Source organism: Lygodium microphyllum, chromosome 12 (assembly GCF_053477565.2).
Source record: "Lygodium microphyllum isolate KBCC chromosome 12, Lygodium_microphyllum_v1.1.10, whole genome shotgun sequence".
Lineage (NCBI taxonomy): Eukaryota > Viridiplantae > Streptophyta > Polypodiopsida > Schizaeales > Lygodiaceae > Lygodium > Lygodium microphyllum.
The window spans coordinates 37,850,454-37,857,755 of NC_141146.1; positions in this window are offsets into that span (position 1 = coordinate 37,850,454).

Sequence of the window (7,302 nt, forward strand, 5' to 3'; positions counted from 1 at the left end):
TCATCATCTATTGCGCAGGACACCCACAATGCCAATCACATGCTTTATCAAGAAGATCCTATCCGACACCTAAGAAGAGAGAAGAAGTTTTTAATAAACAAAATGAGCAATACTACTCATGCGAAAGCACCTCCAGCTAGCAGCCATCTCTTGTGTCACCAAGACGGCCCTACCTTGATCTAGTTAATCCACAATGCCCTATTGCATGATAATTTGGCCAATAATATCAAGAGAAAAAAATCAAGAGGGAAAAGGAAATGAATTTTATGAGCTTCAGAAAACTAATGGATCATTATACTATAAGCATCTACATTACATCCCTCTAGGAAAGCTAAGACTCCATGTACTCCAACAATGCTATGACATCCCAACAACATGACACTTTGGAGTTAATAAGAACTTAGAGCTTATTTTAAGAGATTTCTGGTGGCTGCAAATGTGAAAATAAGTTAAGGAATATATAAAAATATGTGATACCAGTAATAGGGCCAAGATACCTCGACACAAACCACATGGCCTTTGCAACCCTTGCCCATTCTAATGCAACCCTGGTCTTCTCTGTCCATGGATTTCATAACAGATCTTCCCAAATTAGACAAATATGACTCTATTCTTGTTGTGGTAGATTGATTCACAAAAATGGAACATTCCATCGCTACCACCAATATCATCACAAGCACAACTACCACTAGACTCCTCCTTAGATACATTTTAAGATTACATGGACTCCTAGATGACAACATCGGCAATGATTGGGGTCTCCAATTCATATCTAGTTTTTGGAAGAGCCTCTGAAACCTCCTTGGAGTCCAAGTTAAGTTATCCACATCCAATCATCCATAAACTGATGGTCAAATATAATGAGTAAATCAAGTCTTGGAACAATATCTCTATTGCACCATCAACTACCATTAAAATTATTGGTTTGAGCTCTTGCCCTTTGTAGAGTTTTCTTATAACAATAGTATCCATGTACCTACCAAGAAAACTATAACGTGTCTGCTTGTCCGCTTGTGCTTGGCAGCCCATCGAGAGGGGAGTCTAGAAAGCGCCACCTGGCACTCGCAAGGAATGTCACAGGGTTTGCGATCTAGGTCTTCCTGAGTCTACCCCGAAGCAGAAGTATCTGGCCGTTCCCACTTAGGACTGACCTGAAGTCAGGGTTTCTTTCCTATTAGCCAAGTCTCTAGGAAGTAGCTAGCGTCGAGCTCCAGATGAACCACTTTGTGTAGGAACAACAAAGTCGAAACGGATTTATGCTGCACTTGGTTCACGGAGAACGGGAAATGAGAGGGATGCGAAGCTCAACCTCTCTGCCCATAAGGCATAGTCCCATTCCACCCCCCTAAAACAGCATAAATCGGGATTCTAACTCTACTGACTCTAGGTCTTCACAGTTTCATTATTACGTCTTTTGAGAAAAGTTCCCAGCTAACCAGGACCACCCTTCTGTAGGATGGACCCGAGGCACGTCCACCGCACTTTCCTTGATACCTATTGTTATCTAATTAGGTCCTACCACATTTATGTGTGACATTTAAAATTAGCTTAATTAATTAAGCCTTTTAGTGCACAAAGTTTGTTCCCATAATTTACAACACATACACAAAAACAAAACAAGCAGTCCTTTTATCAAACAAGTTCCTTAACTCATCTTTAAGTTAATCTTTGTCTCCTGCCCACACATGAGAATTATGTATCCCTTCTGTCCAACAGAAGTACCCGGTTCAAATCTCATGGCACCAGAATTTTAATCCTTTATCTAGAATAGGATCTTCCAATGTCCCAGATGTTGGGCTCACGGGGATCTCCATCTCCATTCTTGACAGGTAAGGGGTGTCTAGAGCTCCACTTAACCCACAAGCGGTCTAGGAGTCAGATGCCATTTTCGTGGTTGGCCTTTTCACCACTCGACCATCGACCTGTGAATCGAGCAGTGCCCTCTCGGGATAATCCATGATGTGATCTTGGAGATGATCCATGCGTGCAAATATCCTTCCTTAATTAATCCAATTAAAATTCAAGCACAATCAAAGCAATCAGACCTAACACTATAAGATATAGGCCTTATACTGACGTTAAAAGCGACGAAAATGCAAATAACAAAATTTGCCCCCGTCGTCGCCATAGAATAGCCGATATCAGTGTTGCTATCAGCGTCGGTATTGGCGTCGTTACGCCAATAACGACGCCAATACCGACGCTGGTAGCGATGGTTTGCGACGAAAATAATGACGCCAGTAACGACGCGAGCAGTAAAATTTGCGACGCTAATAGTGACAATAACAGGAAAAAAAAATTGTGTGCTTTATTAAAGCCATACAAAATAGTTTCTGCACTATGTAGAATGCGCTTGCAAACAAAAACAAAGTATACTGAAATCATAACACTGATACATGAAATAAATACATGATCACATAATAAGCGATTGGTGCAATCATAATAAGATATCACTAATACATAGAAAATGTCTACATAGATCAGGTGACCAAAAAATAAAGGTGTGTGAGCTCTAGGGATCCAAGGGCGAGCTACATATCCTCACCCTCCGAAAGCTCGTCCCACCGCAAAGGAGCATCGAACGGACTCTGCAAAAAAAGAAACAACAACACATCAGTCCACCATACAATAATGCATTCTAATTAAACATGGTAACTACGGACAAGAAAGATGAGTGACTTACAGGGCCGCCGCATCTATACAATCGGTTGATCAATGAAGTGAGACCGTGCCTCTCTGCATATCGAGTCTCAAGGCTAGTTGAATCATGATTTGTGATGGAGTGCTGCAAAGAAAACAAAATGCTAACTGTTAGAAACATGATTGTCAGTACAAAGGATATTGCAAAAAAATAAACAAGCAAAACAAAAGAAAAACTTACAGAGCCCTCCAAATATGTCATGTGGCCGCCACTCCCAAGATGATGGACCACTCCAACCTCAAGTCCTGCCCTCGTCGCCTCGCACTACTGAATCCAACGTCCTAGAGAATCTGTAGCCTCCTCCCTCAGTCGGCGCGAGTCGTCCGCATCTAACCACTCGGGCCTTGCAACCCCACTCTTGATTGCCTTGCATGCGTTGGATCGTCTGTGTGACATATATGCACGCATGCAATCCATCATCTAGCCCATAGAAAATCTATCTACTGAGGCTGGAACCGGAAACTCCTCATGCAAGGATGCTACTATGTAGTCCTTGCTTCCCTCCGGTATGTTCTTCCAATGATCTAAGACGTTGTGCCGAAAAACGTGTTGGCACAACTCTCTCATGCGAGCCATCACCCTTCTCCCCTCATCATTCATGATGATGGCTCCTGACCTATCATCGACTAGATATCCATATCCCCCTGGGGTCTGCCTAAGATGGGTCCTCTCCCATCTGCATCCATGCTCCTAGGTATATCCAGGAGACCCCTATGCATCTGGTGTACCGACCGGGGTAATATCTCTCGAAGTGACACCCATAGGGGTGCCACCTGCTGACGACTGAGAAAAAGCCAAAGTAACTAGAGTAGACATCCCCACAGGTGTGACAAATCCTGGAGGTAATGCAACTCTAGCTGAACGACGAGACAGAGACACCGCATCCGTGCCTCCACAGCATCCACCTGAGCCAAAGCCACACTCCTTGGAACCGCCATGAGAGCAAGGAGTCGCACCTGTATTTCGTGTCGACCATAGGCTCACTGCATCCGTATCTCTGCAGCATCCCCCTGACCTTGTAGCACTCCCTCCATCTGGCCCAAGTCTGGAGCGTCGAGCTCGTCTGCTTGAAGCTAAAGCATCTTATTGCGCTGAAGTAGATCTAGCAAAGTGCCTTGACGAAGACCAAGATAGCTCCTGCCATATCTCTGAATCTCGCGATCTGGTCTGGAGACATGCGTGTGAAGATATCATGTAACTCCTCATTGCTCATCCCTCGACTCATCCTGAAAATGTCACCTGCACAGACAAAAAATGATGTTAGAATAATCAATTTAAATCATACAAAGCACAGTAATATAAATCATTTTAAAACAAGATCTCACTTAAAATACATATCTTATGTACCCTTATAAGTGATTGGTCAACGAATTGAGTAAGTGGATCTCCAAGTATGAAGTATCCTATGTTCCCATGTCAATCTCCTGACACAACTCTGCATACACTAGAAGATCGATAGACATGTCACCACAAAAGGATGATTCCACTTGTTCTCAAAGAATTCTTGGACTCCTAAATTTCCATCATTGTTAGTCGATGCTAGCTCCAAGCTTTCGGTGGCCTCCACCCCTTGCAATATCGACCCCTCTATTTGCATATTATCTTCATCTATGCTCGGAACATCGCTTTGATCATATACTCTTGCACTTCGGGGAGTTGAAGGTATAACATACCACCATCGAGGTTGTCGAGGGTTTGGATAGAAGATTACCTGTTCACAAACACATACAAGAGAGTTTAAACTATTGTGATATAAACCATGTCGTAATACAATTAACAAATAAATGAGTCCATGCACCTGTTCACAATGGGCCGGCAACACAAAGGTGTTGCGCAAATCCGTCCTTTTTTTTGAATCTATTTTGAGAAATCCAGATGGACCTCGTCAAACTATTGCTCTAGCTCCTCCAAGTACCACTTTGAACCACTGCACAATCGAATAATATCATGGAGAAGCTACGGTAATCCACCGTAACAATACTTTGCAAGTTTCCAAAATACTCCATCTCATCCACAACCATGTTTGGATCCGTTGCTCGTCGTCGGCTCTCTTGCTCAAACCTTGCCATGATACCACAGTCCATTGTGGAGTGCATTTTGTCAATAAGCTCCATGCGAAAATGCCGTCCGCGTGACCACACTGCACTATATATTTTGTACTGTACATTGAAACACTCAAATTAGATGTCGCATATAAAATTTAGATACGACAAATCCTAAACACCTCATCACCTTTGGACTACATCCCCTCAAGAATTCCCACTCCTCCATTGAGACCTCTGTCCCTTCGCGAGACACTGTGGTCAAAGCTCCATGCAACCATCGCATTGACATGAACCGCGGCATCTCTTCCATGCCCTCGGGATATCGAATCGGTCGATGACGTGTACTACGTCAAAATTTAGCTCGCGCTTTCTCTCGATCTTGCCTAGCGATTTGGTACTTGGCGAGCCACGTCTCCATAGAGGCATGGTGCAACATACAAAAGCGATTCACCTTCTCCTCCATTGAGACATCCATTCTTTTTTCTACCCCATTTCCAACCACCACATCTCCAGTAGTCTATCATCGTCTTTCAGCGACCATAGCATTTTGTTGTCTGGATCCACCATTGGTAGCCATTGTGAAATATGCACTAGTGCCTCAGAGACACCAATCAACCTTCAGCCATGCTACCTTCTGGCCGAGCTCGTTGTCGCACAAAGCCTTTCAGGGTTTTCATGAAGCACTCCAAGAAGAACATCCATCACATATGGACAGGTCCAGCAATCTCCACTTCATCTACAAGATGCACAAGAAGGTGGATTTGTATTGTGAGCATGCTGGTGGGCAGGTATTTCTCAAAGAGATAGACCATCTCCACTGCTCCCCACCTCGCGGATTCAATAGAGGGCGTCTTAATCTCCTTCTGTGAGATCCATTGTACCAAAGTCAACAACCTGTAAATGGCCCCGCATATTTCTAGAGTAAGACATCCTGCGATCGCGATCGGTAGTACAAACTACCACAAATGAGAAAGCATTATGAATAATGGCTACACTCCAAATAGCAAAATGCGCATGCCAATTACAATCCATTCGTAGTACAAACCTGACATATCTTATGCCAGTCATGGGATTTTAGCCCTGATAATTGGTCATCTTTAGAAAATGTAAACTTGAGAGAACGCATCATACCCATTGGAGTGCAGATAGACTTGACTACTTGCTTCACAATGTGCTCTTCTTTAGTGGACAAAACCCAAGGAGCGCGAGATAGCTGCACGTGACCATCAGCACTCGATTGTGGCCAAAGAGCCTCCATTTTACCTACCTCCTTCAAATCCATTCGTGCCCGTATAGTGTCTCTCTTTCCTGTGATATGGTCCCATAGCAAGCTGCCCACATTCTTGAAAATATGCATGGAATCCAACAAGTGGTTGACCTGTAAGTGGGTCCAATATGGCAACTTGTAGAAAATTGAGAACCGCCACATTCTATTTGGATGTGATTCCGTGTGGACTATTTTTAGCTCGTACCAGCTTGTGGCGTTCATATGTATTGGAGGTCATCCAAGAAAACCTTCCATGAGTTCATGATCCTCTGGCAAGAAAGTAACGTGTCCTTGATATACCATCTTCTTCATGGTTCCTGACCTTCGGGAGTCTAACTGTGGTCCGCACAATGGACATCCATGATAACCTGAGGTAAGCAGACCTATTCCAACACTACAACCCAATGAATACAAGCTTGAACAAGATAAAATATAGATATTACCAAAGAGAACGGAGGCCTGTTCACTTGAGCACTCTCCGAATCCCGAAAAGTCATGCATCGTCCACATGAGAATGGCTCGAATATTGGCTGATCGTCGACCATCGCGCCTACTCATATCTTGCATGGTGACCCCCTCCTCCCACAAAATCTTAAGCTCATCAACTAATGGACGAAGATACACGTCCATATTTTTGACTTTGTAGTGGCCGAGGACAAGTAAGCTAAGGATGAGATGTCCTTTCTTCGTAGAAAGCCATGGAGGGATATTGTAGTTGATAAGGACTATAGGCCACACACTGTAAGAAGTTGAGCACAGACCGAATGGGTTCATGCCATCCATTTCAAGATCGAGCCGAAGATTCCTTGGCTCTCGGGCAAAGCCTGGGAAGGTGGAGTCAATGTGGCTCCATGCGCATGAATCTGCTAATATTCATTGAACTCCATCCGTGGACCTATTCTGCATATGCCATGTTATCAAGCTCGCCATGCCGGACATATGAAACATGTGGTTTATGTGGGGGATAAGCGGAAAGTGTCTGAGAACTTTTTGAGGGATGGTTTGCCCTTGCAAGTCCTGTCGATACCTGTGAGCACCACACTTTGGACATGTCTCCATAGTCTCGTATTCTCCTCGAAACAGTATGCAATCGTTGATACATGCACGGATGTTGTTGTAGTCCATGCCAAGCTTTTGTAAAATATGTCGTGTATCATTACGAGACTCAGGCATGGTATTTGCAAGTGGTAATATATGATATTTCAATAACCTGAAAAAAATCATAAATACCTTGAAAAAGCACAAATGTTTTTAATAATAGTGCCGAAAAAAAAATCAACAATGCGTAT